Here is a 23,634-nt window from a genome sequence, read left to right on the forward strand (position 1 = left end):
CGAAATATGTCATTATTACGTTTGGACTACTAAAGGATATTTATGGTAGCCCGTGCTGAGGCCTGCTCTTATCCAGGAGGTGTTGCCTCAGCACGGATCAATTTAGCAGTCCAATCTAACGAAGTTAACTGCGCAGTAGATGAAAAATAAGAAAGATGTCATTTCGTTAAGGGTACTAAGCTGGGCAATGGTTGAAAATACGAAATATGTCATTATTAAAGGATATTTATGGTAACCCATGCTGAGGTCTGCTCTTATCTAGGAGGTGTTGGTACAATGCGACCGCCAGTTATAAATTTTTCGCCAAAAAGGTAACCCCCATCTTTGAACAAGTTTTCAGAGCCCAAACAACAGACTGGCTATCTCTACCTCATTTCTTCTCTAAGGTTCAGACTAGCTCCTCTTTTTGAGCGATTGGATTGGTGTCAAACACAGGTATGAGGATGAAAACTGCATGTAACTACATCAATCAAATGTGACAACTCTACCATCACAGAAGAGTTATGTTTAATTTTTAAGGGGACTATTTTCCTATTAATTTTCTTGCTGATATTTTTTTATATCTTAATTTTTTTAAATTATGAATTTAACTAAATTTTTAATCTTAATATTTATTTTTTTGTGTAATAGTTTAATTATAAATGTATATTATTATATTTTTATTAGAAATGTAATCCTATTTTTTAAATCAAACATCTTCATACTTTTTGTTCAGAAAATTCGTTTGAATTTTTATTCAAGAATGTTAATTGAATCGAGATTCGGAATTAAGAACTTAGGTAAGGTTTATAAAGCAGTCAGCAGGTAGCATTTGCTACAAATAGTTAAAAGAATAATGGAGGAAACTCAACAAAGGAGCTTTTTCAATAATAGCAACATCACCTTTGGTTGGATAATATTACTGGTCTTTTTGTAGCAAAATTTTGTTATACCGAATTTTTAGAACCCGTAGAATTCCACTGAAACATAATTGTGACGTTTTAAATTGCATGTGATTGTTATCAAAATACAATTTCTACGAAATCGATTACATTTATTTTTATCTATTTTTCGTGCAGTTCTTCTTTATTAGTTATTTTAATCATGAAATTATTAGATTTTATCGTATCGGTGTATCAATATAAAAGGAAAGAGTCGTACTCATTGAATTCATGTTTTCTATCTGCACAGTTTAGAAAAGAAAAAAATATGACTTTTAATAAAGTACTTCTCTTACTCGTTTTACTTGTCATCCTAGTCCAAATACGTAAGTAATTTTTTGCTCAAATGTTTCTTCCAGTCATTTGATATAAATAGTCATTTAAACGATGTCAAATGGTATTTAAACGGTGTCAAATGGCAATAACCTTTTAAAATACCTTAGCAATATGCATAGTGCTCAAAATAAAAAACAAAAAAGTGAAACGCATTATTAACTTTCATACAGATTTATAATCAAAGGTGCTAATCTTAAAATGGAAATTAATTACACCGTTAAACATTTATCGGAAAAATGGTTAGGAAGCAATTCTTTATATTGTTATTTTACTATCTTCAACTGAAACAGTCGACCACAAAAAGTTGGTGTTCAAATTTTTTTTTTTAAAAAAAAAAGGTTTTGAAGACAGTTTTTTATCTAATGCGGTAACGCAACCAAAATTTTAATTTCGCCAATAACGCTACTCTTTATGAAGAAACTAGTTTTGTGCAGATGGGATTTTGAATTGGTTTTGCATACTTTAGCAGGGAGAATTAATTTGTCATTCTTATGAGAGGTTGAGCAAGGCCTCGAATCCCAGCATTGACACAACATTATTTCCATTATTTTTTTAACATATAAGAAGTTTCTAGAGTCCTGCACTCCTGTACCCCTCAAGCAATTTTCTGCTCAAATTTTTCTTCCAGTTATTTGTTATTAATAGTCATTTCAACGATGTCAAATGGCAACAAACTTTTAAGAAACCTAAGCAGTGCGCTTAATGCTCAAAATAAAAGATAAAAAAGTGAAACACATTAATAACTTTAGTACAGATTCATAATAAAAGGGGCTACTGTTAAATAAAAATTAATTAATTAGAAGTGCTCAAAATAGAGCTCTAAAATATTATAGTAAGATGGGTCATTAATGCCCAGACTAGAGAGTCAAAGAACAGCTTAGTAAAAAAGCATAGTATTTTTCATATTTCATGATTGACAATAGCAACTTTAGGTTAACTAATTAAATTGCATTCCATGGTTCAGTGCACAAAACACAACTCCTCCACAACCTAATGTCAATGTCTATTTACTAATGAAAGTCTCAACTGTGTCCAATGTCTAATTGAATTTCCTTTTTTACGGTTTTGGAATCATACTGGTTGAAAATGGTTACAAAGTTGTAGTTTAGCATTCACAATTTTTAAAAATTTCTAATTGCGAATGTTTTATACAACTATAGTTTTCCTTACTTTATGCTTAATTTCATGTAATGCTTCATATTTTTTACCGTAATTTTAGAATGAAAATTCTAAGAGTATAGGGCACATATTTAAGAAAAAGCGAAACATAGTGACAATCTAATTTGATTGTTCAAAGGGATATCCATAAAAATACAAATTTCTTAGTATACATGTGATATTTTAAATAACGAAGGCAGAGAAATGTTGTTTTTTCTCTAAAAAAATAGCTAACTTTTTTAAAAAGGATTTAGGGCCTGTACCTCAAAAATCTTGCAATATTAATTGCAATATTTTCTCATATTCTGCAACATGAAAAACATGTTTAAAATAATAATGTCTTTTGTTTAGTACTGATGTTCAAAAAATATTTTTTTGAGTTTTGAATGATCAGTCATCCATCTATTAGAAATCTAAATAAAGTCTAAAATAAGGACTTAACGTAAAATATTAATAAAAAATTAAATACTCTTAAATAAATAAATATTCCTAAATAAAAAGAAAATTACAAAAATTCTTATTCAGATTTCAACTTCCGGATGGGGTGTCAAAACCAAAAATAGTTTCATATATTCAGCTGTTAATTATGAATCAACTTAGTGAACTCAACTTCTCACATTTCTCATAAAACGAAAAAGTTATTGATTTTCTTTTAATTCCAACTTCTTTGTAGGATGCCAAAATTTAAAATTATTCTCTCATTTTATCATCCATCAAAGATGAATTAACACAAAGAAGGTTTATCCCTCCCAATGTCTTTAAAATTGAAGGAAAGTTATTGATCTTTTCCTCTGATTTCAACTTCCTTATTGAATTTCAAAGTTGGAAATTATTACAAGTTTATTGCAACTATATTAAACTTTAAATATTTTTTATTACTGTGTCGGATTAATTCAATCATCAACATTGAAAGATCAGCACGCTTAAGCTACGTTACCAAATCAGTATTCCGTAAAGTACCTGGTACCGCATGAGTATTATAGTAATATTTTAAAGCATGTTTCAATAAAATAAAAATTTTAATATTTATAATAAATAATTTTCAAAAATTCTTTTGTATTGAAAACAAAATTAATAAGAAATTGGTATTAATTTGTTTATGAAACACCTAAAAAATTATTGACACCAATGATGCTTAGTAATATCGATAATCTAATGCAAATTGAAACAAAAGAAATAGGTTATGAACGACAAAGCTACTTACCGTTCTATTACTTATAAACTATGTAGAGAAGCTGAAAAAAGGTTGATAAAATTTTAAGAAGTTAAAAATTAACTTTTATGAAAAAGCAACAAATTAAATATTGAGTGTAAAATATAAAAATCGAGTTGATGTTATTTTAATACTTTGTTAATTTTTCAGACATTACATTCCTTTTATATCAAAACTTATCTTGGAATAACCTTTTTATTATCTTTATAGGAAATTCTTCCAACACATTTTAAGATAACTTTATATAAAATGGTCAATTTATTTGAAAAATTAACTGATACTACATCAACTCGATTCCTATAAGTTATACTCAAATTTTTATTTCTAACTTCTTCATTAAAGCTATAGAATAGTTGTTGTTTTAAATATTTAAAAATATATTATTTCATACTTTTTAGTTTAAGAATTCATTAAACTCTAAAACGGTAGTGCTTTTTTTCCCCAATATTTTGATAAATTTGGTATTGATAAGGAAAATCCGATATAAAGTGTTATTTTTATTTGTATTGCCAGCGACACTGAAAAAAAAAGCTTATATAAATCTGTTTATTTGCTTAAATATTAGCAGAGTAGTTAGATAGTTAGTTAGTTATTGGCATAATTGGCAGTCGCACCAACAACTAACAAGGGAAACTAGGGAAGTGTGACTCGCCAATTTTGAAATAAACTAGTGGGATGTATGCCTTATGAGGAATAATTTTAGGGGGCAACATTCATTTCGGCCCATAGAAGGTCCTGTGAGAGATAAAAAATAATTCAATATATAGAAAAATCTGTATTTTATTACTTCAATGCAGACTATTAGTTATTGTAATTGTCTCATACTCCAATTAATTTGTAATTAATTGGTAAATTAATAAATTAGCAAATTAATAAATTAAATAGCAAATTAATCAGTTATTAATTAATTATTAATTAATTGATTTGCAATTACATACTCCAATTAATTGGGAAAATAAATTTACAAAAATTTGATGTCAAATTCTTTTCAAAAATTAATCTAACAGGTTCTTCTGAAAAATTACAGATATATAAAATTTTCGAAATCAATTTTAACAATAAATATGCATTATATAGTACGTGAAAGTACCACAAAATTAATTGGAGTACGAGATAATTACGATAACTAATAGTCTGCATTGAAGTAATGAAATACCGATTTTTTTATATATTGAATTATTTTTCCTCTCTCACAGGGCCTTCTATGGCCGAAACGAATGTTGCCCCCTAAAATTATTCCTCATAAGGCATACATCCCACTAGTTTATTTCAAAATTGGCGAGTCAGACTTCCCTAGTTTCCCTTGTAAGTTAACTTAATATATTTAGGTAGGGTTTAAAAGCTATATGGATGCATAAATAATCAGCGTTCTTGAGAAAAGAATAACATTATACTCAGTATTATCACATCAATTAATGACGGATTTAAGTTAAAGAAATTACGTTGTCTCTGAATTTTAAATTGGCTGCATTAGGTCAAAAATATGCTTAGTAATAAAAGGTTTCTTAAAAGAGGAACAATCGGTTGCTGGCTAGTTTAACAAGGGATGCTTATGATTTATGCGCGTATGACCAATACGTGAACGAAATCGAAATACTTCAAGCTTTAGACAAATGTTTAGGTTTTTATAAGGTTTTGTGTTATGTTTAATATTGAGCAGTTCATCTCGTTTTTCATTCTTCCAGATATTTTGCCTGCGTAAATACAAATTTCAGTCATTAGCATTTTAAATATCTGAGTCAGTAAGTGGAATCTGCATTATATTGTGTGTTGACTTTTGATGAGAAATCTAACCGAAATAGGTTTGGACTAATAAGAGATTCGATAGAGTGTTCTGCAACAAAAGAAAAGGTGATAAAATAAAACAATGAATATTTTGATGAAACTTTAATCTATTTGTGAAATGTTTGGTGATGAGTTAGATGGCACTCTGTATTTTAACTCTACGGTGGATAAAAGGGAGTATGATGATTTAGATTTTGACAATCCAGAGGAAATTAAATTGGTGTAAGATATGTAGGCGAAGAGTCACAACAGTAAGGACGTTTTATTTTAAGCTAAACGTGAAGTTGCTGAAAAAAGGTAAAAAAATAAATATTACACATAATATTCTGTTCAAAACAGGTATAAATTTGTCAAAAATATTCATCATTGATATTTGTAAGTAAAACAAATTCATAATTGAATGTCCAGGAACATCAGCGTATGTGAATCATGGCATTTGTGGATTCAGAAGCGAATCAGGTTCGATACACACGCGTGACGCTGCTCACATGTTTCCGATTAAATCTAATTTAAATTATTGACTATGCATTATCACTTTACTTCTTCTGGACTTGCAAGTACCTAATTCTGGAAATAAAAGGCATTAAATACGCGAAATTCAAAAATTTGTTTTTAAAAAAATATGAGGATGGCCAGCACATTCTCCTGATCTCTCAATTATTGAAATCGTCTAGTAAATGGTTGCTAAGCGACTGCCACTCCACCACTCGTCAGTTACTACTGTCGATGAATTGTCGCATAATGTTGAAGCTGCATGGAATACTGTACCCGTCCATGCTATTCAATCTCTGTTCGACTCGATGCCCATAAGAATAACTGCTGTTAATGCTGCCAGGGGAGGCTGTTCATAGTACTGATTCCTCAGGATCTTTACATCCAAATATCCTGAAAATTCAATCACTTGTTCTTCCAACTATAATGTATATACCCAATAAATATATATTCTGATATTTGCTTTCCTTCGTGGGGTAGCAATTTTAAAGACCAGTAGTGTATGTATATATCAGATATTAGATAAAATTGTCTTTGATATTTTACATCAGTATTTAATTAAACTTTAATTATCTGCAGAGGCTGGTTTAGTTGGCGGTAAGTAATTAAGTTTTAAGTTTAATAGACATTGTTTATAGTAATTTGTCTTGTGGTAATAAATGAGCATGTACCACACAGCTTTTTATATGGTGCTACAAAATCATTGATATTGACTATCCTACGCGGGGATAATTTTGTAAACGAGTTTTTCATATTTTGACAGAATTGAAAAAAAATATATATGATAACAAAACTGCGTCAATAAAACAAAAACTGCAGCTTACGAAGAAAACCTTTCGCGTAGAAGTCTAAGTTGGTCTGCTGCTATAAAACAGGTGAGAAATTATTTCCAATTGGAAAAATTGAAGAAATGCTGTAACTTTCTTTACCCCAATTAATGCGAAACATTAACCATACACCCATAAACTCTAACCTCTTGCCTGTTTATACGGACATGATTGAGATATAACTGGAATTGATAACATGAACAGATAAATAAGACTTTTGTGTGCAAAAATTGCAGTCGTATACTTAAATTTATTTACTCATCTCATGTTGAAATGCAGGTAAGTAAGGTTTTGTTCCCTATGTTTGCTTTTTCTCGCTAAATTGAATGAAAACAAACACAAATAGAGAAAATAAAAATTGCAAAAGTTGCAATTTTTTTATGAAATGAACTATAATTTAAATTGTAGTTATTATGAAGAAATTCCTTGTAATTTCCAAGCTATACTATTGACTTGAATTTTATCTCAGCATGAAAAATTACTTAGGAAAATGTACCTTGCATGCTTCGCTAGCAATATAAAAAGTAAAGGGATTTTAACTTTTAAACTATACAATCAAATGAATCTCGTAGTGTCTCATTCAATTTAGCGTAAAAATAATCACCGGAAAGTAGCTTGTTTGGAAGGAATTCAATTCTTTCCGTCAAATGTGAGAAACGTATAGAAATGAGTTGGAGAGTTTCAGAAATCATTTATAATAACATACCAATGCTTTCTGCCAAAAAAAAAATTAAAGAAGAAACAGTATTTTTAATGCTTCATTTACTGAACTAAGATCTATTTCACAGAAACGGCAAGATATTGTGCTCTCGAGGAATTGTTGGAGCAACGAGTTTTACCAATGAAAAATTGTCGTTGCAACCGTATCCAAAAATTTATTCAGCCTGATAATAAACCCAAGCCTTAATCCTTTCGCGACGTCAGTCACAAATGCGTGCCGGCATGAAACGTTATCAATCTGGGGGAAAAGATAAAGCTGGTTACTAAACTAATTCTTTATCAGTTTCTTTGAGGGCTGGGTTACAATAGTTTGATTTATATTATTTAGGACAAATTCAGTTCAAAATAAAAATTATACAATTTACTTTTGAAATAATATTGATCATATATGTGATCCGACTAACATTGATTAAAGTGAAAGCAAAATAAATGCCTGCATTTAAGCTACCACTTTTATGAATTGGTCAGTTCCAAGGCGTAAAAAGCTGTATTATTAGCACAACATGCACAACCATGTGATTAGTACACAAATATATCTATGCTGCAAGTGCAAAAATAAATTCTAATGTTCTTGTAAAAATTAATTCTAATGTTCTTAAAAAGTGCAATAATTTCAGATTATTGCCAATTCCATTTCAAACGTTAATATTGGCTTTTTCTATAAGTTCGAATTTGAAACGTTTTATATTAAATATATATTATATATTTTTAGATATTTTATCTATTTGTTGATAGTATTATATTAAAAACATTAATTGTCATTAACATATTTATCCTTATTCTTATATCATTATAGCAAAACGTATTAGTGCTAATTTTTACAGCATGTGTCATAACTCTGGCTCCTAGAGATTGTGAACTTTTGTTGAACCCAGAATACATAACTAATACAACTCGAAGAAAATAAAGCACAGAATTAAATATATCTATTTTACATATGAATGAAATGAATTTTAGGTTTTATCGCAATGTGAGATCTACCTGCAGAGTTCCTAAAGGGATGAATAGGTGCCTCAACAATAAAGATAGTGATACTTAACCATGAAAAACAATCAGTAGTATAGTATAAACCAGGCAGTAGGAATATTTTCCTTAAAAACATCAATGTACGGGCAGTATAAAGGGTGAAGTTGTATCAAAACAACTATTAAAGGGTTAAGTATTTATTTAACAAATATTTCACAAATTTGGTTAATAACGAATTTTTATTTGTCATTGGCGAGTTAAAAACAATAAACATGAACTGAGTACTAAAGTTTTGCTACAATGTTTAAAGGTTTTGATCTGTAGTACAATTTTAAAAATATTGACTTATTAAAACTAGTTTTATTTTTGTATTTTCACTTTTATCTTTCATAATCAATATTTTTTCAGACACTGTTAAGGACAGTAAGTAGTAGCAATTTCTTAATTACCAAGTTTTACAAATTTGTCTTTATTTGTTGGGTTTTTTTTTTGTAAACATTTTGTTAAAGTAACTTTGAAAAAAAGATACAAAAGAAGATTAAAGAAAAAATACGAAGGAATCCCGGGTAATTTTGCAGGGTCGGCAACTTTTTCATTAAAAATACCCGGCAGTAGTAATATTTAAATTTATTTTCTATTTCAGAGACTTAAACTGTCCATGACTACTCCTTATTAAAAGTTATAATCGCTCTGCAAACTGAGCCATGGCAGCTCAAGTGTTTAGTTATGAAGACAAATTCAAGTTATGACAATTTAGTTATGAAGAAAGATCTTATGGATATCATATTTAAATACAGCATTGATTTGAACTATCTTGGCTTTATAAAATCGTCTGTCAATTCAAATGACCGAAAAATTATTCTAAAGACAGATAATAATTGATAAAATATCAATTTGACTATTAAAATGATTCACAATTTCATTCATATGATGTTCTAAACCATAAAATAATTTCTGTAAAGTAAAAACAATCGTTAAATATAATTCAAATTATTTGAAAAAAGATAAAATATATCTCACCTTAATTTTAAGAAAAAATACTTTATGATTATAGGGGGAAGAACAGAGCTAAACTTTTTTTATCAATAAAACAGCTTAAGACTGTCAAATATATACCGAAAGATTAAACAAATGGGAAATTTTTTGAATCCCGTTTATATTAAAGCTGAATTTCATGTATAAACTTTGTCATGAAATATTTTTCATGAAAAAAAACTTGCTCATGCTTTCTCAAGAAAAAATACATAATATTTAATTAAAAAAATTCAGTTTGATAAATCAACTTATTAATTCAGATAACTTCAAGTTTTTAGATAACTAAAAGTTTTAGATAACGGAAAATATAAATAACCACCATTAATTTCAATATGCAATTACCTCAATGATTTTATATGGAATTTAATTTAGTTTGATGGATAAATGCTGCTGTTAACGAAATTTTGAAAAAGTGTGTGTGTTTGTTTTTCGATAAAGCAATATTGATACAAATTCTTTTATTTTTATTTATTTGACTAAAATCGTAAATAAATAAGCATTTTTTTAAACACTAGAATTCCATGATATTAGATTAACGTAAAAGCATTTTTTTATCGTAGATATCAACAATGCGGATATTTTTTCATTTTAAATGCTTTAATTCAAGAGATTAAAATTGATATTATCGTTTTGTTAATGGTGCAATATTTATTTCCAGTGATAAATATTATTTCAAAAATTATAGGATAAATTTAGGATAGATGGCCATAGTATTATGAAGTGGAAATAAAAGTACAAAGAATAGAGGTCAAGAATATTTTAAATTATCAATTATCAATTAAATTTTAATCATATTTTAAATTATCAAATGTCAAGAATATTTTAAATTATCATGCACGCAATCAACACATTTTGTGCAAGTAACAAAGAAATACTGAGCACAAAATATGAAGAAAAAAAAATGATTGAAATAAAAAAACTTGCAAGAAGCCATTTCTCCTTAATGTCGAGGTGAATTAGTCATCCAACTGAGTTAAAGAAAAGTTGAAGTGTGAAAATTCGCACATTTTATGCAGTTAACCGTGTTTAACTTGAGTTATGTTGAACTTAAAGAGTTCTATCAAGGAAATAAAGTAAAACGAACATTCTAAACAAATATAATGTATTTATTTAATCCATCACTTTCGAAAAATAAAACTTCGTCAGATTTTTTTCCAATGGTTTTCAAAACTCGTACAAGTTTTATGGGGCCACTGCGCTACTAATAATTTTTATCCAGTCATAATTTTTTGATGGCATACTGTTTTCTTCTCCACCACAGCTAGCACGCTGATAGTCATCCAATTCTGAGTCTATAGAATTCGATAATTTGTAAGATTCTGTGTAGTTGGTCATAGGGATTTCTTGGATTATGTGTTAAATGTTTAAAATCGGTATCAAATATGCATGCTTTTGTACTGTTTTTATAAATTTATGAAAAAATTCAATAGTATTAAAAAAATGCTGAGGATTTCTTTTTTGTAAGCATTAATCTTAAAATTTTGAATATTACCAAATAAAAACCATTAAAAAGCCAAAACATTTGCTTCTAGATTTATAAATTTAAAAATATGAAGCATCGAGATGAATAAGAATTTTTTTTAAAATAAATTTTTTTAAAACTTTTTTTTAAACTTTTCTTAAACTCTTGAAGGTGTTTACGATCATTTATAGGCTTATACTCAATAATAAAATTTGGACAATATTTGTTGAACTTTTGTGGTCATTTCTTCAAGAATTGAAGGATGTGATAGCCACCGTATTTATAACATCATTCAGCTATTATATTCCTTTGCACTTACTCATAAATAAAGATTGGACTATACGTGCGCCTTTAAAGTCCAGCTAGTTGAAAACAAAAATAAATTAACTATTAAAAAAACAAAAATATCTTATTCACCGAAAAATATTATACAACGAAATAAAATAAAATTTAAATTTTACACATTTTTTTTAGCAAAAAAAACAACGCTTTGTCCAAATTGATAAACAATTTAAACTGCCTCCTTCTAAATCACATCAAATGTAATAGATAAAAAAGAAATATAATTAATTAAAATAAATATTAATTAAATTTTCAATAAATCCTATACTCAGTGATGATATTCATTGAAATCTGATATTCAACAAATTTGATATTCAATATGTTATCCAGAAGTGAAAAACAACAGATGCTTGTGATATTCAATCTATTTAAATAAAAAGCTTGCTCTGTAAAGATTGAAATTAAAAAAACTAAGATGAATCGAATTTTCCAGTAAATCATGTTAAAACGTTTGATATATTTATAATCATATTAATAATTGAAAAGAACATATTTTTGTTTAGACTTTCAGTATGTGATCTTTGTTATCCAAGATGTCTTTAATAGCATTCCACTTTGTAAAATCGTTTAAAAATTTTAATAATTTTAAGAACTATTTCTTCCTTTTATGTCTTCATTATTTAATTAAACCAAGTTTAATTGCAGCTAAGGATGGACTGTTTGGTAAGTAATTATGTTTTTAACAGCGCACACATCAATTCGTGGGAAATAAATATCTTATGCTAGAATAATTTTGGATGGGCTGAGAAAGAACGTTAGAGTGGTTAAAATGCTGGTAGTCACTAGCCAAAAAACAATTCCACAACATGTCATTAAATTAATGAGTAGAAAAATTTGGTTGCTTTGTTCAAAAACAAAGATTCATATTGTCTGCTGTAATTAGTATTCTATAGCATTGCTCTGAAATGTCTGCATTAATATCTTAATTACAAATTAAGGGAATGGAACTTTTTCCCAAACTTACCATCGGTGGTAATTTAGTGTATGGAAACTCATCGCTTCGAGGTTTCATTTATTGCATAAAATCTGGAAAAATATCTCTATTTTATGAGACATAATTTTTTCAATCATCTTTGAACTATTGTAGTAAATTCTAGGAATGAGTTACTAATGAATAGTTCTGCATTCAGTTCATAATAAAATACCTGGCTGAAGTACTTTTTAGTTATAAATTCTGTGATAACAACAACTTATAAAATATATCGACCCGTTGTCCTTTAGGAAAAGAATTTTTTTTCAAGCACACTACAATCATAAAATAAAGAAATCGGAATAGAACAATCAATCGTTGTTCAAAAGCCATTAAGAAATATTAGTTATTCCTCTTTCAGTCTCCCTTAGGAAAATTCGTTCCTCTAATTGGGTTATTATATTCTCCATAAAGCACACTCACATTATTGTAAAATTTATGTCTAACCGTTTTGAAGTATTTTAAAGCTTTTGCATAAGATTTAAAAAACAATTTAACTAAAAGATATTTTAAAGAGAGCGTTTGCCTTTTGGAGGGAAATACAATGGTTCATTCGTTTCGTGTAGAGTTAGTTACTTCTGATAGATTGTCCGTAAAAAGAGGAGGTTTTACTATACCGCGCTGCAGCTTTGTACGCATCAATTATTTAAATTTAAAAATGATAAGGCAAGTTGAACATCCCCTTTGCTCCAAATTTCTATATAACTCATAACATAAATATTAAATACGTATTTTAAAAATTATTGTAATGATAAGGATTCCATTTCTAATTTCTGTTTTACCATAATATTAATTTACAAGAGTTATATAAATTATATATAGATGTGATGAAATGCTTTTCCTATCTGTTGTAATGAAAGTTAACTTTTGTAATTTTATTATATTTGAAATGTAATTTACAAACATTCAAATCAATAACAGATAAGTGTGCTCAAATGCTTTTCTACTTACTGTAATAAGAACTAATATTATCATTGTTTTTTTTTTATTGGCAACATTTCAGATCTCCAAAATAATCGTAAGTTCTATTATAAATTGAGTTTTTCGACAATTTTTGATACCTTGAATAAATATTTTGAATTTGCTTGATCCTTTTGCTTGATTAAATTATGATAACGTATCTCATTCTTTGGTGTTCCTCGTAATATTATAATGATGTTTTCTGCTTTGCCTTTATGAATAATATATCAGATTACAGTATTTTTGGGGATAAAATTAAGGGAATTGGCGAGGAGATAATATGATTTCAATGTAAATGTTTTTAATTAAAATAATTTTTGTCTTAGTTTTCTTTAAAGTTTTAAAGTATTACTATTGATAAGGATTGTGATGTGTTTATGCTTAAAACGGATCATTGGAGATGCCTTTTTTTAATTACACAACAAATTCAATAAAACAAAAATAAATACATAACGCAGAAATCAGGAACATATCATCTTTAAGCGAGCTCAACCTATGGACTCATCTACCAATCTAAAAAGAAAGAAAAACAGTTCTTTTTCCCTCTAGGAGGAAACGTCTAATCGTTCTCTCAATAACAAAATTGATATTTCCCTTTATATAACTCTGAATTTCACTCTTATGACTTTTGGTGAAGCATTTGGCTTCGGAAGGAGACGAAGTGTCTAACTGAAAATGCTACAAAGAAAAAAAATATACACGTTTGAAAAAATTTACTTCTAGCTATTTACATATAAAATGTAAGATCCCAGTGAAATATGACTCCGAAAACCCTAAACAAAGTTGGAAATTTTAAGCACAGATCATTAAATTTAAAGATTACATTCTAAACATTTTAACAAATGAAATTATATGCATTATACTTATATTATTTCACTTGACAGGTAATCTTGACAAGGCATCTGCGTTGCATGTGCAATACCTTTCCCATTTGCAATTTTAACATTTTAGCGTTGAAATGCTAAGGTCCTCTTTGTCAGCTCAGCACTGTATGTCAAATATGTGAGTGGTTCATGATCGGAAATGACTTCGATTTGGGAATTAAAAATTCATGTATTGAACTGTTTTAACGCCTCCAACACTGAAAAGGCCTCTCGATCGAAAGTTAGTCTTTTTTTTTTTTTTTTGCTTTCTGATAATTTCTTGCTCAAAAATGCAATTGACATTTCTTTTCCATGTTTATCAGTTTATGATAAGCTGGCTCCTGAGACAGTTGTACTAGCGTCAGTAAACAGTTGAAATGGTCGTTCCATATTGGGAGTGTACAGCGAAGGCATTTCAGTTAACATTCTTTGAGTGTAGAAAACGACTGTTCAGCTGAGTCGTCTCAAAGAGTATTGTTTGTGTCTCGTTTTTGTTTTTCTTGGGAAATTTGGTCAAATGTAAGATTATATCTGAAAATTTCCGAATATAATCTATAATAGCTAGCCAAACGCAGAAGAATTTGACTTCCTCCTTAGTGGATGGTCGGCCTAACTTTTGTATTTCCTTAACCTTTTCGGGATCGGTGGAATGATGTTCGTATTCGATAATATGACTTTACACTTTTACTGAGTTTTTTCCAAAGTCACATTTTTTAAGATTCACTTTCAGCCCTACTTCGTTCAAGGTTCTGAAAACTTGGTTAATATGATAAAGGTTATCATTCCTAGAGTCATAAAATATTGCAATATCATCGATATATGATCGATAGTATTTGCAAGATGGAAATTAGCTTTATCCACCGATTTTTGAAAATTGATTTTTAGCGCATTCACTATTACTCGTTCCTATCAGCCCTAGCCAAAGTAGTTCTTGAATTTGTTAATCCACTTCTTCCTGTGGAACAACAGGTATTCGATGAGGTTTCATTTTCTTTGGAAGGAAATCTGGAGATAAAAACACTGAATGTTCATTCACATTTGCTAATCTGGGGATGTAATCAAAAGCATCAGCAAAATATTGCAATCTGTTGACTAGCCTCTGTTTTTGCAAATAATTTAAATTTACAGAATTAAGTACATGTTTTCGAATATCATCTTTAATCAATTTTATGGTATCACAGGGTGACTGATGTAAATCTTCAAATTCTTTTTCTTGGTCAAAAATCATATTATTTGACCAACTCCCGCTACATGCTGTTGAAGTTTGATAAAATGTAGTTTTCTGATTCTTCTGTCCATTTTTACTAGTGCGGTGTGATGCCTTGGCAACTGAACAATCGCTTCTGGACCCATCCATGTTCTCAACAGTTTGTGAGAAGATGAGGATCCAAACCTGATCTGCAATTTTAAATTGCTTTTCCTTTGATGTACTATGTGGTACTATGTGGTACTTTTCGATACCAGTGGTACTATGTGGTACTTTTCGATAGGCGAACACCTGATATTGGAGGTGAGAGTCTCGGTCACTGACATTTTCTTGAATGTTCTCATTTAACAAGTCTTTTAGAGTACTATTCCAACGTACTACTTCTCCTATACTTTCAGGATCTCCAGGAGTAGTAAACATTGGAGTTTTAGCCAAAATGTTAACAAACGCTTTTTTTTAACATGGTTGTAAAATTTGTCCCTTGATCTGTATAAATGGTTTTTGGAAACCATGCTTGTTTGAATATTTTCATTAGAACATCAAGCGTTGTTTGTTTAAAAAACTAAAAAAAAAAAAAAAAAAAAACAAGATAGGGTAAATGTATAATCTTGTCATGAACTCACACGATTATATCCAGAAAAAAGAGTGCTTTCAAACATTGTATTACTATATCCCAGTGTTTCCCAAACTTATGACTTTTGCGTACCCTTTCTAAATTTTTCGCAATGGTACACATGTGTACCACTAACAAAAAAATGAATGTATTTTTTACTAAAAGAAATTGCACAAAAGTTAAAAATCACAGCTAGCTGTTGACACCACTAATTATTAACTGTTAACTCTGTAAAAAATAGCCAATAGAAATATACGTTATCGTAAATTTTCATGGCTAGCTTTGCCTTAGAATAAAATTTTTTGAAATTTTCGTTTGTTGCAAGATATTTCGCATAAGAACGCGAACCCCTGCTAAGCTGTTTCCGTACCCCTAGGGGTACGCGTACCACACTTTGAGAAACACTGCTATAACCTAATTAATTCAAATTTATCAATACAATAAAGTAAGGATCACCTAGAAAATTGAAAAAATGAAAAATTGAACGGAAAAAAAATTCAAAATAAATTAATCACACAAATATATATATATATATATATATATATATATATATATGCAATTAAAAAATACAGTTAACTCAGTTTAAAAAACATGAAATTAGAAACGTAAAAAGACAATAATAAGAGCAAGTTATGGCACGTTCTTATTGAAGTAGATTTGAATTGTTAGTTACATTGGATTGACCCGTATCTGGATGGACCAGTATCAGAATGTGTGCAAGATAATCATAATATACTGGATAATTCAAAATTTATAATTAATAAGGTTGAATTTTAATTAGAAAATTTTAATATTGATAATGTTGAATTTTAATAAGTTTTATATTGATGATTTTAGAGAAATTACTAACATTTTGTGAAAAAAAAAATTCTTTCATTTTGAAAAAATTCTTTAGTAAATATTGGAAGAATTTTAGTCACGAATTAGCTAGATGATAATAAATTTAATATGAAAAAACTAATTACATGACATTCTAATGTTTCTAAAAAAGAGTTATTTAAATGCAATTTTCAATGAAATGATTAGAATTGAAAGAATTTGTAGTCATGTTTATTTACTTAAAAAACAAATAGACGAACTCTAACAAAACTTAATAAAAACACAATAAATTTTCAAATAATGTAAATAATTTCTATGTAAAATTGTTAAGTTAAATGTATGTTATAATCAAAAATTTCTCTGTTAACTAAATTTATGATTTTACCTAGTACAAATCGAATTCAGGCAAATCCGTTTCCAAACATCTCAAATTATTTAATAAAGAATTCTTTTAAAAATATTTTTTCTCCTCTAATTGTTAATAATTTCTCTAAAAATATCAATATTTTTTTCCTCATTAATGTCAAAATTAAAATTCAACCTAATTAATGTTAAAATTTCATAATTAGAATCCAACCTTTTTAATTTTGAAATTTTATAATGAAAATTCTAAATTTTGAATTAACCAGAATATTATGATTACCTTGCGCACATCCAGACTCGGGCCAACCGAATTTAACGAACAAGGAAACACTCCTTTGTATATATATATATATATATATATATATATATATATATATATATATATATATATATATATATATATATATATATATATATATATATATATATATATATATATATATATATATATATATATATATATATATATATATATATATTCCTCTCGTTATGTTTAATTTAAATTAACTCCTACTTCTTACAAAAATAACAATTTGTTTCTTTGATTTCATCGATATTTTCTTCAACCAAATATATTTGTAGTTGACACCGTCGTACAGGGTAAGTAACAATGATTTGAATTGCATATGTTTCATTTATAGCAATTTACTTTTTCGTTTAGTCATTAATTATCCTTGTCCTGCTGTGGACTGATCGTTAAGACTCGATTCCCAGCAGATCACCGAAGTCAAGCAACACTGGCTGTGGTCATTGTGCGGGAGATGACCACTTGGATCAGGCTGCGTAGGGACCGAGTGTATGCGGTATTGGTCCTCGTTAAACTGTTCTACAGTAAAGTGCTCGACTTCGCGTGCAAGTCATCGGGATACCAAAGCGGGGGTGCCATCCAAAATTGTGATGACGCGTTTTCTGATCATCCTCAGGGATGTTTCTCACACCATCGCCAATTGCTCATTGCTGCCATTTTTTGCAAATACTCATGCAAAACGGGAAGATTTCATTGCCTTATTAGATAAAACTTTGTTACAAATTAAACACATGCGTAGTTAAGAGTTCGACGGCGATTTAAGAAAATCCGAACTTCAAGCACGTGACACTGTTTGGACGGCACTTCTTTTTGCTAATCGACATTGTTGGCCAACGTAAACAATGAAAGAAAATCAACTATTTCTCATAATTAATAAATAATTTGCGATAAAGAACTAATTCGCTGACGTTCCTGGTCAAATAAATACTTAAATTGAATCGAAACTAAGGGGGCAAACTAAAAGGAAGTGAACGAAAACCATCATAAGAAACATCGTTCAAATCAAACATTCATACTGAAAGTACATGCATTTCAATTTCCGCCAAATGGCTTGAATGAGTCTGGGGCAAAAACAACTCACTCATGCGATGCACTGGTTCGAATTGGAGAATAAATGTCGAATAAGTTCGTTTTATTGCTGATACAAATGGTGAATCGGATAAATTTATTATAATAATTTATTATTTTTTTAATATTAATTTTAGATTAATTTTATTTATTAAAAAAACCTTAATTTAATAATTTTATTTGGGAGTTTTAATATTAAATTTGAATGAAAAAACATACTCATCGCCCCCCTACAGCCCTAAACAAGTTCACCGCCCCCCTACTGCCCAAAGCAAAGATCAAACGATGAGAGACCAGTGAAGGAACAAGTGTTCCTTTACTAGGTTTCTTCTAAGTTAATGGAAATAAAATTAAAACTTTAATTTTCTTGTACCTTTAGTAATGTTACGCATCAAAAGTATGTTAAAAATACAAAAAACTTCTAACGAGTGAGGGAACAGGCATGTTCCTTTACTGGGCATAGATTTTCCAGTGAATGAACAGTATGTGTAATCTGATCAGAAAATGAATCCAATTTACAAAAGCAAAAAAGAGACCAAGAAGTAAATTAACTATTAAAATATGAAATCAAAATGGAAAAGTGCCTAAACCAGCTAAAACCAAATTTGCTTTATCTTAATTTAGATATTCAAACAAGCATTAAAGCAGGAAAAAATAATAAAATAGAATATATATGTGTCTGTAAGACAGCACTTCTTCAGGGGACACACTGTCCCCTGAGGAGTTTTATTTTTATTTAAATTTATTTGTAATAATAGAACAGATTTTCTGTTAGCTATTGGGACTTTCTGGATCACCTTAATGAATAATAATTTTCCTTTCAATTACTATAGTTTTAATGTTTTAATTCAAAATATTTTAAATACATTAAAATGGTTTGGCCGATATTGAAGCCCGCTTAAATAGGCCTATGCGGTGAAAATTAAGGATTTTCTTTTTGAAAGTAGATGGCAGCACTAGAGGAATTTTTTTCTCATTGGATATTTTCGTTTCGTTGTTCAAGATTTTACACCAGGTGTCAGCACTTAATATTTCTTTACTGATTCGGCAATTTAATTTTGTTTTATGCTATTTTGATTTGGTTAATCTAACTGTAGCTGTTACTATATTTATATTTTGATTTAAGTGGCGTTTCATTTTTAAGTCTTACTTTGTGTTTGCTGCTTCATTATTTTTCAATGCTTTTCAATTTTGGTAATAATTTCCTTATTTGTCTATCCATTATGGGGCCTCGGGGTACTGTCAGTTTTGGTTTTTCCACTGACAACAGAAAGGCTCCTGTGTGTTTCTAGACAGTGCGTCACCTGAAGAAGTGCTGTCTTACAAACCCACATATATTCTATTTTATCATTTTTTCCTGCTTTAATATTTGTTTGAATATCTAAATTAGAACAGTATGTGCTAATATGTTGACACTTTACTTTCCAATTCATAATTATAAAAAAATTTTAACATTTTCCAAGTATTTGTATGTTATAATTTCAAGAATAGTCTTGTTTTTAGATATTTGTATGGCTTATAAATTCATAAAGAGCATTAAAAAATAACCAAAATTAAGTGTTCCTTTACTGGGAAATTTTGTGTTCATTCACTGGTAAGAACTGCTCCTTCACTTGGTCTCCTTACTACTTGTTATTTGAACCTCCAAAGCTTTAAAACAATATTATGTAAGTTCTCTACAATTTTTTTGCATAATTTGCAATTAGTAACGTATATGTTGACACTGTCATTTAACTAAAATTATGAATTTTAAAATTATTATGATTTTTAAAAATGCAAGCGAAGCTTAAGTGTTCCTTCACTGGTTAGTTTACCCTAGTAATTTCAATGAAAAATAACTATTTTTCATTGCTCTAAAAAACTGCAAATAAGTGCAAATTAGGAAAGTTAATACTTTGAAGTGAACCATATTTGATAAATGTTACCGTTTGCTATAATAAAGATTCCGATGTTTCTAACTGTATTTCATTACCATAAATTATTAAAATGCTAAATTTAAAAATTTTCGCTTACTTAACCTAAAATTCTACTATAAAGGATTAAGGTCAAAGGTACCGATATAATGATTCATTGTTGACGTGATTTATCTGAGAATCTAAGAGATTGATTTTTTTAGTTATTCTAGCTTATAAAAATGTATAAATATTCATTTCTTACTCCTTATTATTCATATAAATTACATTTAAAATTTTTGCTTGTACACATCTGTTTTGCACTTTTTATGACTACTTAATCCCAGAGATGTGCGTAGTCGCACGCACGGTTAGAGGGATGGTTCCTCAAAAATTAACAATTTCGCGATTAATGACAAGGAGTTGATGGATTAAGCTGTAATTTTCTAAAAACAATTGTATTTTGAAGATGTTGAAATATATTTGATTAGTGAAAAAATAGATTCGTTAAATTTTAATGAGAATATTGGAAATTTTTAGATGTATAAGCTTAACATAATTCTGTTCATTTGTAAAAGAATCTTGCAAATTATCAAAAAATAGTTATTTGAAAAAAATCACTAGCAGCGATCGCGATAAAATTCAGATCTAGTAATGATAAAAACCAACCACTGTGACTTAAAAACTAAATTGATTAAAACCAAAACTTTTCTTTAAAATTAAAAGAGGAAAAAAAAGAAGCAAAAATAATTAAAATATAAACTTTTGTTACATAAAATGCAACATTCTCCAATGTATAGATGAAAAATAAATCATAGAATAAACGAACCCCGAGAACTTTTCTACTAAAAAAATGACTAATTTTACAGTTTTTTGAAAGCCCATTGCCACTAGACACATCTTACAGACGCTCGTTAATGATCTGAAAAACATCAAATACGGTAATTGATATAGTTTAGTAGAAGAAAAAAAATCGCAAAAAGAAATTTAAGAGTAAATAAATATTTTTACAGGCATTTAAAATTTTTGTTTTAGAAAGAAACTTAAAGCATTATTTTTGTTTTCAATACAGGTGGGATACTCTAATGAAGTATCGTAGAATTTATTTCAGATGCAAATGGTAAGTTAAATAATTCTGTTACTGTATAAATTATGCTGATTAATCAAAACAATAAAAATACCGGCTAACTTTGTAATATTCTAGTATAAAAAAAAATTACTCTGGAATTATTTTTGAATTAGTAAATATAATAAACGGAATATGACATACAGTGCTAAAAAGGAAAAAAAAAACGTTCTGAATAACTTTTGTTCTGATTATCGGATCTTCAAATATTAAGACTTATTCTCAATAGTTCGCAGGGTAGATCTCTAACTTGCTAATTAATTAATTCAGATCATAATTCAAGTTCCGAAATAAAACAAACCACGAAAACATACCTTCACTGATTATATACACCTTTTTATGACGAATATGTTTTTCCAACTCTCACAATATAGGGAGTTGCCACAAGTTTGGAAATTTGATCCTAATAGTTTGGATAGGATAGAGTGGTCAAATGTTTGGACCCTTTAATGTTAATTTCTTTTTTGCGCATTTCACCGTACCTCGCAACCAGATTGTTTTTTAGAAAATCGTATATTTCTTTCACCTATTAAAAAAATTTATTTATCCAAATATAATTCCAGGCAGAATTAATTTTAGTAACAATATAATATTTTTTGATATTTTACTTATTGATAGCTAGAAACGTTTTGCATTTTTTTGTCTAATACAAAAAAATACAATTTTAAAGAATGTTATTTAATATGGCAAAATAGAAAAATTTAAAAGAATCGTATATTTTAAATTATATCGAGTTATTTTGTTCAAATTTTGAATTTGACACATAATATTACGTTCCTCAAAAAGATGTAAAAATTTTTATACATCACAATTAAAAAAATTCTGGAGGTAAGACAAAATACGCAGAAAGTAAAATTATCATCTGGCAGTCAAATTCTGTAAGTTAGGAAAACAAAATTCTAAATTTAAACATTTCTTGAGTCGTGGGAGTTTTCTACTGAAGGCAGAAATTGCATTAAAGCTCGTTTTTCCCTTTTGAAAATTCAAGAAAGTTCACATGTATCATTGTTGAACTCAGTTACTCCATAATGTGTCACCTAGCACACAATATGACCCTCAATGGTTTATATCAATAGAGTTCGATTATTATTTATTATTTTACTCCGTTGTATTATTTTTGGTCAAAAATTAGAAATTCTTCTTTCAACAATGTTATGAAAATAAATCTGATTTGTTTAAAAACATTATTTTTTTCTACAACAATTTCATTTTCTACTTTCTATAGGTTGAGGCGATCCCTTACAATGAGCTAGCTTCAACTGCATCTGTATGTCTATCAATCCTTCTCATGTGTTATTGCAAATAAAAATCTGTAGTTTGCCTTGGGATTGAATTTTTTTGCTTACTTAAAATTTCGAAACTTGCGTAAATCATATTTTTATTTGCATAATTTTTCAGAAATATTTTAAAGTTATTATAATATTTAATTTTTTATCAAAATAATATAATTTAAAAGGGCATTTAGGTGCCAACTAAATATTACTAATATAAAAGGAGATTTTACTGATTATTGTTAAATACTTTTCTCATAATTAACGAATTTAAAACACATGGAAAAATGTAATGAGCTTCCACTTTAATGTTAGAGCATATATAAATGCGACTCATTTTTTATACAACGCGTGGTAAAATTGCAAATACCCAAAATGGTTTCAGCACCACCCTGTGAGAAAGAAGCAAGGCAGATGATAACTACTAGTTAGATAGATGAGTTTATCGTATGCTTATATCATTTTTAACTGAATTTGCGAAGTTGTTGGGAATCGTTTGGTTATCTGTTGAATCTGGTTTCTAAAAATATTTAGATAGCATAATTTTTTTAAGGTTGTTTGGTGCTATAATATATTCCCACCATTTTTCTTACTTTAATTTCAGTTTTGAATAAAATATATTTTTGTAAGAATGAAATGCACAATTACTCTTTTCAACCAGAGGAATAATTCTTCAAAACACTGGTAATTCAGATTTTCTCTTTCTTCTCTTTATAATACAATTTATTTTATGATAGAATTAAATAAAAATGGCACGGAAACATTTTCCACACCTAACAAAATTGAAATTTAAAATAAAAGATTTGAAACTGAATCGAACATTTCATGTTTCAACATAAATACACACATTATGGATACATTTCGTAACCCTACTATCAATTTGCGCAAACATATCTTTATTCAATAACTTTTATGAAGA

At 28.4% G+C, this 23,634-nt stretch overlaps 1 long non-coding RNA gene across 1 annotated transcript; it reads left to right on the plus strand.

Moving 5' to 3' along the window:
• The first annotated feature begins 1,122 nt into the window (after nucleotides 1-1,122).
• Nucleotides 1,123-22,772, plus strand: LOC107446723 (uncharacterized). The gene is made up of 8 exons (XR_001584424.5): nucleotides 1,123-1,246; nucleotides 6,484-6,501; nucleotides 8,826-8,840; nucleotides 11,902-11,919; nucleotides 13,230-13,244; nucleotides 17,634-17,651; nucleotides 21,391-21,438; nucleotides 22,670-22,772. It is a non-coding gene; the product is annotated as an uncharacterized LOC107446723 (long non-coding RNA).
• Nucleotides 22,773-23,634: the final 862 nt, after the last annotated feature.

This window comes from Parasteatoda tepidariorum, chromosome 6 (assembly GCF_982258835.1).
Source record: "Parasteatoda tepidariorum strain Cologne lab strain chromosome 6, Ptep-v5.0, whole genome shotgun sequence".
In the NCBI taxonomy this organism is placed as follows: Eukaryota; Metazoa; Arthropoda; class Arachnida; order Araneae; family Theridiidae; genus Parasteatoda; species Parasteatoda tepidariorum.